The sequence below is a fragment of the Camelus dromedarius genome, chromosome 25 (assembly GCF_036321535.1).
Source record: "Camelus dromedarius isolate mCamDro1 chromosome 25, mCamDro1.pat, whole genome shotgun sequence".
Taxonomy (NCBI): Eukaryota; Metazoa; Chordata; class Mammalia; order Artiodactyla; family Camelidae; genus Camelus; species Camelus dromedarius.
In genome coordinates, this window is record NC_087460.1 from 16,237,771 (window position 1) to 16,250,785 (window position 13,015).

General features: G+C 39.9%; 1 protein-coding gene across 5 annotated transcripts in view; it reads right to left on the reverse strand.

Annotated features, from left to right (window-relative positions):
- Positions 1–13,015, reverse strand: part of LMNTD1 (lamin tail domain containing 1) — a 312,243-nt gene that overhangs the window by 203,742 nt on the left and 95,486 nt on the right. The window contains exon 6 of one of the 5 annotated variants that reach the window (XR_010377826.1): positions 1,098–1,169. The exons of the other annotated variants lie outside the window; for them this stretch is intronic. The gene's annotated coding sequence lies outside the window, so the exon portion shown is untranslated. The remainder of the gene's footprint in view (positions 1–1,097; positions 1,170–13,015) is intronic. 5 annotated transcript variants of the gene reach the window in all.

A 13,015-nucleotide genomic window follows, 5' to 3' on the forward strand; every position in this document is an offset into this window, starting at 1 on the left:
GAAGCCATCTCCCACCTTCACATGGTAACAAAATGACCAGCCTTGAACAAACAGCCTCTCCAAGCTTCCCAGAACAGAAACAGCTGAAGACTTGAGTACTTACATCGGGATAACTCAATAAAGGAAACAAATAAATATAAAAATTAAATTTTAAAAGTGTTATACTACTGTAATAATCTTTGGCAACAGTAAGAATAAACCATGACATAAATGTGATGATGTCTATGTACCATAGGAGATACATAGTACCCAAAATACCTTCCAATCAGTAAAAAAGAAATATTTTTCAGAAGTTGAGAAGTTGTCTTAGGACTTCTAAGAGTAATTTAGAAGCTTAATTTGGATCCATCTGACTCCTATGCAGTGGATAACCTGGTACTGATAGAGAATGATTTCCTTATGCCAAGAAATAGACACAAACAAAAAAGATAGGGTGATTAAATTTTACTTTCCTCAACAAATGAACAAATAGTGAAACAGCAGAGGAAAGTTTCCTATAGATAGGAAATTGGAACTAAAAGCAAATTACAGGGGAGTTTTATCAAACACTTTAAATCTTTAATTTTTATAGATTGCCAAGTTTATTGAATAAGTACTTAGGACCCATATTTTTTTAAATAGCATTTTTTCTGTACTACAATGATTTTCTATCAATCTTTTTTTCCAAAGCTGGTGAAAAGTTACTAGATTTCACTGTCCTTTTATATGACTTGCATTATACAAGATGGGCAAAGAAAACAGCAGTAACAGTAACACTTTATGGGCTTTATACATAGTAGTGGAAGGAAGATCACTGACACAGTATTACTTTACAACTTCTCTTAGATATCTGATAGCTCCCCACACGCGATGTACAATGGAAACAAGAGTTTGTTTTAACCTTTTACAGTGGCTTCTCCCCTAGATTCTGGTTTGTTCGTTCAAACCAGTGTTCACACTTGAAGTTGTATAAAATGTGGGGTGAGACACTATGGGAAACACATGTAGAATAGGTGAGACTCTTGCAAGTACCAAAATATCACAGTACTGGATTCTGGAGGTTTTTAATTCTAAGCTCTAAATATGTCTTCTTGCTAGGCAAAACTGGAATGACATACCTGGGTTAGTTTCATGTAAACTCGTCATTGAAAGACTACCAGGTTTCCGTTACACATGTCCTGATTGTTTCCCTATGGAAGTATAAACATAAAGATATTTGACTTTATTTTTAGGTTGTAAGACTGTTTGAGTTAGAGTCAGGCTCACCACTCACCTGCTACTTCACCACTTCATGCCTCAGTGAAATGGCACGCCTGGGCATACTTGTTTGACCTCCGTAAAATGGGGGTCATAATAGAATCTACCTTACTGAGGTTGCCGTGGGGATTAAATGAGTTCCTACACGCGAAGCACCTAGAACAACGCCAGACACAAATATTAATCATATTTCTAAGGAAAAGAGTGAAAAGATACTCATTATTTCCTCCTCTCTCTTTTGTTCCAAAGCTACTGTTTTTTTAATGGGTTGGCTGCTGTGGTTCCTACTCTTGGCATGGAGAGTTTATTTACCTGGACATGGGAAGTTCATGGCTATATAGGGTTCTGGTCTTTTCATACACAGGTCTCTGATATATACTCTAAGTTATTATGACAATGACTCAATCACCGCCACCCAACTTTCCTGGTTGCTTCTACAAAATGACTGAATTTTCTGTGTCCAGCTCATGGGGAACGGGTGTTAAAGTGAAAAAAAAAAAAAAAAAGCCCAACATAACAATTTCCCTTAATTAGCACCTTTGTGAGTAAACTAATGAAGAATGAACCATCCAAGAAATCAAGTTACGCTCCCAGCTGCGGGCGAACCCTCCAGCTCCGCGGGATGAGTCACCAGCGAGCGGAGATAACTCCTCCGCGCCTCCTCTGTGAATAAATGGGGCTTTCACTTTTTCAGGCTTTAAATCTGGCCATTTTTAAGAGCACTTTAATCACTCTCCATTTTTTGAAGGCTCAAGTTTTCATATCATCTTTCTTCTTCCTTTTTCCTCTTCCCCTTCATAAACACAAAGTGAGATGACTGTGCTTTTCACACTATCCCTGACTCAGCAATCCTGCTATTTTTTTATGAGCGCCTATCAGGGGCAGCATAAAAATACCAAACTGAGAGCTAACAAGGTAACCTCTAGGGCAAAAGAAGGAAGGAGGGAGAGGGGAGGGAGAAAACCTTGTCTCATCAAAAGAAGTTACCGAGATCAAGATCAAATGATACCAAATGATGGTTTTTGTTGTTCTAACATGAAATCAAATATTCATTGGAGAATATTTTCTCCTGACTTAACATTCGGCATCCCCTGATAGGATTAATTTTAATATCGTGAGAACAACCTCCAGCATCTCAACGACTTCATTTGCAAACTATAATGTCTATATGATTCGGTTTCATACCAATTTGAGTCCAAAATAAATATATTGTTATCACTGAATTGCAGCATTTTCTCTTTATCAAGATGAACTCATTCTTGATACAAATTTAGTTTAATCCAACTTGAAATATACAGGGACTATCACAGATTCTGAGGACTGAAGAAAACTCAAGGGGTTCTCCAGTCTAAGCCAGACCACTCTTACAATCCATCAGGGAAGGGGAGGATATAGCTCAGTGGTTAGAGCACATGCTTAGCATGCATGAGGTCCTGGGTTCAATCCCCAGTACCTCCATTAAAAATAAATAAATGAATAAATAGATAAAGAATCCATCAGACAGAGGGTTTTTAAACCTAGTTGCATGATTTCCCAAGGAAAGAAAGTTTGTAACATCTCCCTCTATAGCTTTGACTATACAGTGTGTGACTCTACATTAATGAAACAAGACATATTTCCATAAATCAATCTTGAAAATTTTTTGTTTCATAGTCATATACCACATAGGGAATTTCTCAGGTCATCAGACCAACATTTTACTTTTCACATAATTTTCTACAAATTGTTAGAATAAAATTTTCAATGAGTTCACTGTCTTTTTTTAAGCCTCTTTTTATTTTCTTATATTCTCTTTCCTTTAGTGCCTTTTAACAAATGATGTAATCCTTACTAAAAATTCTTTATTTTGAGTTTATTTTGAGTTAAGGGATTTATTGCCAAACTGCCTTTATGATGATCTTCAATCATCATAGATAATATTGCTGTCTACAGTGTCCTATAAAAGGCTGATATGCATTCTCTGATGTGACAACACCAACAAAAAAAAGCACACACAGACGCACATAAGTGACTGATCCGAGGTCATGGATAGCTGGAATATTTTTGCTGCAGGAACACTAACCAAATCAATCCTTTTAGGAATTAAGTACAAATGCAAGTTTATGAAAGTCTGTCAGTTTTTATAGCTTATAAAAATGAACATACCCTTTTCAAGAGGGATCATGTTTTTGATTCACAAAGAATGTTTATCTTCCTGAGCGTCTTTCATATGCTCCTAAAGAGCAATGTGGTTTTGTTTAGTAGGTTATCTATTAATACCCACTATTTACCAGACGCTGTATTCAAGGATGGGGATACAAAAATGAGAAAACCAGGTCCACACCTGGTGGAGCCTGCTGTCTTGCAGGAACCACTGACACAAACAACACCTCACTTCCATACAAGTGGCCAGTACCACAGGAAATGCTCTACTGGAGTGTAGGAGGCCAGAGAGATATGAAATCAAGGAAGACTTCCTGGAAGAGTAGCTGTAACTAACATAATTTCTCATTTAATTTTTAAGAAAACAGTCTGTATAAAAGAAATTTAAAAAATACTCAGTGTTTATAGCAGATAATCTGGGATGACAAGTATTAAAGGATGGAAGTAAGAAGGAGGCAAAGTATTATTCAACTCTGTCACTGACAAAGGAAGATTTCTTCTTTAAAATACTTAAGCAGAGTTGGTGAATATTCACAGGTTGGCTTCTAAGATTCTGACACCAATTCCAATGTGTGGGTTTCTTTCCCCCATACCAAGCTATTTCCTGACATAAGTTGGGTGTCCTACCATTAAACTCAATTCTGACACTATCTCCATGGAAATAGAAGCAGATTCCACAGGTTAAAGTCCCACAAGACTGCCCCTCCTCCAACATAGGCAAGCATTTCAGATGCCAGTCACAAGTCCAGGATGTCTACCTGGGATTCTAACTGACCAGCGATAGATCAGAAGTTTCCACCACCTCCTTCCTCCATGGGTTTGATTAATTTGCTACTGTAGCTCACAGAACTCAGAAAAACATCTTCTTATGTTCCCCAGTTTATTACAAAAGGATAAAACTCAGGAAGAGCCAGATGGGAGAGATGCGTTGGGCAAGGTATATGGGAGGGGCCACGGAGCTCCCATGCCCTCTGAGAAAGGAGGTCTGGAGGGCATCCCTGGATCTATGGAACCCCAGATGATTGTTTCATAATGAACATTCCTCTTCCAGTATTTAGGAATCACCTTCTATAGACTCCCAAATTTTGATACATTAAATAACAAGTGGGAGTCTCTGGCTTTTGTGTTTGGAACCATTTTCCTAGGAGATTCTCATAGGAACACCCACCTAATGTAAGAAATCTTGGTCAACAGACGTAATTGATTTGATTTTGATTTCTTTAGACGCCATGCACACGCTGTATAAGAAACTGAAGATTCTAGACAAAACAACAGTCCTAATAAAGCAGCACACCCATATCTGGTGAAAGTTTTTAAACACAGCAGACGTCGTCAGTGTCCACCCTCGGCTTTTCAGTGTGGTTGGGTCTTTTCCAGCTGCCAATATTTGCATCTCTGGCCTGAGGACCAAGGGCTAATCAGCCTACACATTTAACAAAACGGAAGGACAAGGAGTGAACAACCTCAGAAGCAGCCCTCAACCACATCCCAGCTCCCTGCCTCCTCTGTAGGGTAATCTGAAGCATGTGTTTACGTGGCTCCCTAGGGTTTACCCAGAGAAGTGAGCACTAGTCACTCACTTTGGTAGCTGGTTTAATAAGGCACTTGGTATTGGCTGCCTTCCTTTCCCTGTATCATTTCCCTGCTCCCCTGTTGGAGTTCCCTGCACCTCTCAAATTGCACTCAAATCCTTATCTGCTTCCAAGGGACCAAATCGAAAGAACATGACCCACTAAGTATAATGGTATCTTCAAGTTCAAATAGTGTTTTATAAATACTCAAAATAGAAAACCAAAACTGCAAAGATAAATAAGCAAATAAAACTGGCCATTTAAACAACAATTATGTTTTGTAAAACATATTAGAAAATAGACATGTGTTCAATTGCCTAATGTTGGTCCCAGAAGCAGAATATGGTTTGCATACTCTTGGAGGAAACCATAATGAGGGTTGTCACGAAGGAAGGACAGGACTGTCACCATTCTAGGTACAAGGCCAGAGAACAGTACAGATGGAAAGGGAGGTACCCGATAGAAACCTAAAGAGAGGTTTTGGTGTTTCATGAGTATGTAAATGTAAGCACACATCCTGAAAAATGCTGGGGGACTGCAGACTCACTGCTTCTCCAGCTGACTCTGATCAGAAGAGTGTAATTAATAAATCATGACCACCAATGTGCCAGAGCTGGCTTGGACAAGCTCATGAGAGCCTCATGGTTGTCTGCTAATTTCAGGAATTTTACAAGCCAAGTTACTTCATGTTGTAGCTTGAAATAGGCCATGGTGGGAGTATTTACACCACAGAAAGGGGCAAATGCTACAAATCAACCTTTCTTTTTCCCCCAAGAGCCAGTTGTTAAACATTTACCAGCACACCGCTGAATTATGACACAGTCGTTATTCTCCTGTTTACCAATCAGTCACCCTCAGTACAACAAGGAGCCCGAGAGCTGGGAGCAGGCTGAGACTCACTTTCTTGGTGCCTTGTGAAACTGCAAGAGAAGCGTGAGCGATCAAGGAAGATAGTGCCTACGTAAGTGGTCTTTACATGCGGCTTCGCAAATGGCTAGGGGTTTGTATACACAAGTCATTTTAGGGGACTCAGTTACCAGGTCTTCAATTTTCATATGCACTCTTTCCAAACACACACACACACACACACACACACACACCCCAAGTCTCACTACTGGGCATTTCCCTGGGATGTAAGTCTCCAAGTCCCCAAACGAAGGCATACAGAGAAAGACTAGATTGGGAGAAGACCCCTTTGTGATTAATTACGGCATCTTAAACACACAGGGTCTCCTATCCCCCCGGTTTTATATATTTATCCATTAAAGTCAAGCTTGTATGAACAGGAAGGTATTTTAGCCAATTTTATAATTTTTTCTGAATTCAGAACAACTGAGCAAATGTATCAGTGACATTGATTCTTTTTATTGCAGCTGGAGTGCTCTACGGGACTACCAAAAAATTTAGGATACTTTGGAACACCTCATGGCTATAAATTTTACATGCCTTCTTTGCTATTGAGTATAGTTTATTTCACAAGTTAATTATAATGTATTTAATTAAATCATATCGTGAAATGTTTACCCAATTACAGCCAATCCTCATTTCATTTTACAAGATGTTCAATATTTTCTACCTCTTAGTAACAAAAAAGAAAAGAAGTTATTTAAACTTAAAACAAATTATTAGATGTCAATTTTAAAGTGACTGAAAGGTGCACAGTTTTGTTTTTGTTTTTTTTTTTAATCCCTTTAGTCAGGAGCACAGAAGTGTGCTGCTGTGGCCTGAGGTTACTCTCACAGCCCTTCCCGTGAGCCTGGAAAGTCCAGAGGTGGACTAGACAGGGGCAAACAGAATAGCCAAAAGTAAAGAAGAGGAAAAAGAATCTCTGTGGAGAATTTAGTAACTCACTGCAAATGTTTCATTATAGTTGTTATTTAACCAAGTACCCTCATTAATGTGCAAAAAAAAAAAAATTGTGGAAAAGGAATCTAGAAAACAACAGTTTTAAAACATGGTGCTCTTGAAAATAATTATGTGTGTGTATATATATTCAAATATGTAAACACATAAAGGTCAAAAACTGACTTTTGTCACCTCATTTAAGAAGATTCTTGAGCAGAAAGAAAGAAAACCCACTGATATCTGTGGATAGTCACTAATCCACAGCCAGGAGTTTATACCATTGCTTTGTTTTTTCAAGGCTACCCCAAAGTCAGCTTTTCTTAGATCCTGAGATGTAAGTGTGCTTGATGTGAGCTCTCCTGTGGAGTCATATCAGAGAGTAAATGTCTGTATTGTTTGTTTGTTTGTTTGTTGTTGTGGGGGAGGAGATAATTAAGTTTTATTTATTTTTTTAGTGGAGGTGCTGGGGATTGAACCCAGGACCTTGTGCATGCTGGGCAGGCACTCTACCACTAGGCTATACCCTCCCCCCTAAATGTCTGTATTATTAACAGTATCAAAGCCATAAACGTGGTCCTGGCATAGGCTAAACCCAGGTATTTACGAGGCACCAATACAGACTTTAAGGCTGTTGGCAGAAGACATCGAATTGTTTCTTCTAAAAGCACCCACTAGAAATAACCGTTTTTTTTTTTTCATTCTTTATTAAGAACTCCAGAAGTTACGGTCTCTTATAAGATCAAAATCATGTGGGAGTAAAATTTAGCTTCTTCCAGGAAGTCCCTCCCAGCATTCAAGATGCTGCATCCGTGGCCCTTCACGCTGTGATGGTGACAGCCGTGTTAGACCCTCACGACATGAAAGATTTGCAGTTGGGACACTACATATATTTTATTGTTTGTAATAAGAATCATCTATACAAAAGCCATGGGTGTTCATTTCAATATCTGCACAAGATCTGTTCTCCATGACACGTTAACACCTACAACCTCACTAACGGTCCATGTTATTTTTCTACTGAGATGCTGGAACCTGAGGAGCTATGTTTGTTTATTTTCATTCTTATTTCCCTGAAGCAAGAGACTTTGAATGGCACTTGGTTGGTTGCCTCCAGGCTGTATAGCTTCTGAGCGCAAATCACTAAATTCTTTAACAAAGTATTGTAGAGAATAAATCATAATGGGTAAAGATTCTTTTAAAAAGTCCCAATAAGGGGGTGGGAAGGGACAGACTGGGATTTCAAAATGTAGAACAGATAAATAAGATTGTACTGTGTAGCACAGAGAAATATATACAGGATCTTGTGGTGGCTCACAGCGAAAGAGAATGTGACAATGAATGTATATATGTTCATGTATAACTGAAAAATTGTGCTCTACTCTGGAATTTGACACAACATTGTAAAATGACTATAACTCAACTAAAAAAAGTTGAAAAAAAAAAGAAAGAAAACGAAAAAATAAATAAGTAACTAAATAAAAGAATTTACAATCATCAAAAAAAAAGTCCCAATAAAATTCTCAATTTAAAGGTAACTTATTTTGGCAATTTGATGATTACATTTAGCCAGATTGGAAGGAGGAAGGCAGATAAAATTTCCCTGATCAAGAAAAGAGAAAATGTATTTTTTAAATAAAAAAGCAGACAGTGTCAGTGGCAAGGTTTATCCGAATAACTACAGACATTGCCTTACTCTGCTGGCACTAAAAAGTGTAAAGAACGGCACGAAGTAAGCTCTTTCTGTTTTAGCGGCAAGAATCTATTCCTATTCTGCTTTCTAGAAATGGGAGGAATAATCTTTCCTGGCACTTCATCTATTTGTGTGCTGAGGGAATCTTACTTAAAAATTCTTTTCTCTTGCAAATGTGTTCAGTAGTATGGATTTAGCCTCCGTTCTTACATCCAGGGCATGAAATCAAATGGTAACTTATGTGCATGAAGGGATATGAAAGACGTAGGAAATAATGCCTGTTAAAATACAAAAAAAAAAAAAAAAAAGAAGAAGAAAAAGAAAAAAAGAAAGAAAGCCAAAGGGACCACACTTCAGAGAACAAGGGAGAGGGAATAAAAATGATGAAAGATTTTGATGATGAGAGGAACTATGTGCGTTCAGTCTAGAGAAGACACTTAACTGACAAGCATGAAAGGGAGCCGCCCTTGGATTTGCTTATTATGCAGGGATTAGATGTCGCACAACAGCTCTAAGAGCAGCGTCTCCACTGCGGTGCCACCAAGGGCAGCTCTTCCCGCCCATTCCTGCAGCTTCAAGAGCCCTCCACTCGGCAGAAGCAGATAAAGGGCCATCCTGCCTGACTCTCCCCCCAACCCCACCGACTTCCTTCCTTCCAATTTCTTTCTTTCCTCCCTCCCTCGTCGGTAGCACTCACTCTGCCTGATACACTGTGCTGTTTACACTCCTGGGTCTGACCCGTTAGATCAGCCTCTGTTTACAAGGAGCCTCTCTTGGTCTGTGTTTGAGAAAAAAAAAATCTTATTTCTTCCGATAAATGTCTCCAAATATGTCTGTTGATGCTCCTTTTCCCCCTTGCTCATCAACTCCCTTAAAAACATTTTCAGCCACTTGTACTTATTAGGATAGTCTGATTCCAGGGTTTAAAATACAGGACTAAAAAAAAACAAATTTCTTAACACAGGAACTATATTCAATATCTTGTAATAACCTTTAATGAAAAAGAACATGAAATCGAATATATGTATGTATATGCATGACTGGGACGTTGTGCTGCACACCAGACATTGACACATTGTAACTGACTGTACTTCAATTTTTTTAAAAAGTCCAAAAAAAAAAAAAGATACAGTACGGTTAGTTTTAAAACATCAATGTTGCTGTATTCAAATATTGTTCCTTTTCTCTCCTTAGCTCAGGCTAGGCTCACTGTACGTGAACATGTGTGGTGGGGACAGGGGGCGGGTCTCACAGACAGGAGCTGACTGGCCCCAGCAGGCCTCCCCCCTCCTCTCCTCCGTGCTGTCTCCTCCAGCGTCAGAGCCGTCAGAGCACGAAGCAATGGGCCTCTTTATTTGACCGAGCAAGGTTATGGTTCTCTCTGCTGTCGCTGCTCTTTCTCTGACCTAGAATGACTGGTTTTGTGTATCGGGGGTCAAACACGGATGTGGAAAACGCATGGGGTTCTTTGCATGGCCAACCTTCCCATCGCAAGTTTTCAGGCTTTGGGAGGAGGGCTCTGGCTGGAACACTCGCCTACTTTTAGCTCCCACCACTGGTCATCAGCCCCACAGCCTCTTGCTCCAGAGAACTCATCTTCCAGAAGAGGGCCTAGCCCCATCCCACTCAACTCCACGTCACCCCACATGGTGGGAGCACCGCTGAGTCTGTGCAACGCTCTTCCAGCCTAACTCCACCACACTCACTTCTACCCCCCAAAACTATCCTGGCAATTATCTTGGGATCTCCTTTCCTTGTCTTGGGAGGTGATAATGTATAGAAGCGGAAAGAACTTCTCTGCACAAGCACAGCACCTTTTTAAAGGCAGCATTTAATCACCCCCCCCACCCTCCACTAACGTGGGGGCCTTAGCTGGGGAGGGGAAGCAGGGAAGGTGGTTGGTTATAGGTGGCTCAGCCCTGGCACCCCTCACTACACTCTGCGGGGAGGTAGCTGGTCCTCCTGCTGCAGTCACTCTAAATGTGGAATGTGAGGGACTTGGTGCCTTGAATCCCCAATGATACAACAGAGAAAACCCCATTTCACATCCTGCTCCATGTGGACTGATGTGGACAAGTCCCTGAGGCAGCCCCCTCCCTGCCCTTTGGTCCACTTGAGAGAGAGAGTCCTGGACTCTTGCTCCTGCCTCGTTGGATGCTCAGCCCTCCTAACTAATATTTGGTACTGGTCAGGCAACTCCCTGGTCCTCATCAGCCTCGGAATAGTACCTGGAACATAGTACAGTTCTCCTGGTGATCACAAGGACTAAAACTTCTCATTAACTCAGATGCTCTGATTACATTAAAATATACAACAAACTGAGTGAGAGGCAAAGACCAAGGAACAGAATGTCTACTGACAGCTCAGCTGCTCCTTTCAGTTTCCCAAGGACCCCTGCATGTATCCCAGCTCATCTCCCGGGCAACAGCCTCCTCCGTGTACCCATTTTACACGACCAACCAGAATACCCTGAAATTACTCCCCATCCTTCCCCAGCCCCGAGGGAAAGAACATATTGGATTCCCATGGTTTATGGTCACTTCCATGCTTATCTAGAAGACCTATGCTTTTCCCCAGGTGATAGATTCCTTTTGATTTCAATGACTGTGTCAAATTATCTAAGTGTCACCACCGCAAGGCAGAAGCCCACCGGCAAAGTTTTAACAGCATCACTCTAGGCTGCAACCAGAATTAAATACCTAGAACTATTGTTATCATAGAAAACACATAACCAATCTGTAATCTCTAACGTTATCACCAAGGAAATGGGGCAAGAGGACCCTTCCCTCAAACACACGCTCCAGAGGGTCAGTTTATGACGTCTTTCCCTGCAAAGTTCACAGCACCATTGTCCTTAGCAGTTTTATCACCTGTTTCAAAATGTGGACAGATGAAGGAAAACAGATGAAGAGATCTCTCTGTAAGAAGTGACTTTACAATGGTGAGATTATGGAGCTGTTCTAAATGAGCTTCTAAGTGGATATGACTTCATAATTTTTTTCAACTCTCTGAATTATCAGACAAGAAGTTTACTTTCCCGTGACCACAGATATACGAATAGATGTGAAAGTAAACATCAAAACGTGTCTCTCTTTTCTCTAAGATTTATGAATGAATAAGGGAGAAATAGCGATGCCAGTGTTGTTGGTTCCACTGTCTAAATACCACCAATACAACTCACCCCATTCCTCAACTGTATTCTTATATATAAACACGCTGATGGTTTGTAACTTTGGTTTCTTAATTTACCTGTCTTGATAACAATGATGTATTATAGAGAGATAATCTCTAATTTGGTTTCCTGGTGACATAAAAGAATTAATCTGTCATTCCCTGATCAAGTGTATCAATAAATTCTTGGAAGTAAGTTGCCCTTCACAAGGATACTTAGTGTCACAGGGAACTATATTCATTACCTTTTAGTAGCTTATTGTGAAAAAGAATATGAAACGAATATGTGTATGTTCATGTATGACTGAAGCATTGTGCTATATACCAGAAACTGACACACTGTAAACTGACTACACTTCAATAAAAATATATTAAAAACAAACAAACGAACAAAAACCAAGGATACTTAGAGAGAAAACAATCTTATTTCCTAGAAATTTAAAGAACAACTTTAAAGAACAAATCACTTTGCCTTCCTGAATCTTAGTGTCATCATTTATATAATGGGGATAATGATGATGATGATGATAATGATGTATTACAACCTAAAAAGACTAGTATGTTAATTACTAGGGAAAACTTAATAAACTATAAAATCTGATATAGACATTAGTCACCTACAAAATCCTGGTATAAGGCTCTGTCCTTCACCATGTCAACCCATATTATAATTGAGAATGATTGTCAACTAGGTGTGTATTTCCAAATATATAACTATGTACGCAGAACGTCATACACTAGTCAGGATAATTTCTAAACACAGCCCTCAAAGTAGTGCTGTATCTGAAAGTGCTTGGCGTGTTTTCAGGAAGTTAACAATCCTCCAGCTTCAGAGGGTGCTGCAGTTCTCATGCTGCTTAGCCATTGCTTAACTGGAAGCTAAAAGAATTCAATCTTAAGCTGCAAGACCCATCTCAGGAATTAACCCATGTGCTCCAGGCACACAACTCTGTGCCTTTTCCAGAGAAGCAGGAAGTAAAAACAACAGCAAACGCTGTTCCGTGGAGCCCTGAGAACTGCTGGGCCCAACGCTAAAGGCTCCCCAGTACTGCCTGCTGAGCTCCCAGGACAACCCTAGCACTTAAGTATTGTTTTCCCTATTTTTGAGATGAGGAAATTCTAATTTTCTAATAAGAAAAGAACTCACGATTGCTACCCCTTGGTCCTATGCGATAGGTGGGTGTTGTGCCTTCCAGGCACAGTCAAGGGCAACGCTGACATTAGTTTATCAGGTGGGAAGATAGCGCCTTTCCTTGGGGTTTTGCCTATTTTCACACGTAAGACTAGAATAGAAAGAAGATAAAACATGAAGCAGGTCATTTTTTTCTGTTCTAGACCAAGTTTTCGGGTTTGATCAGGA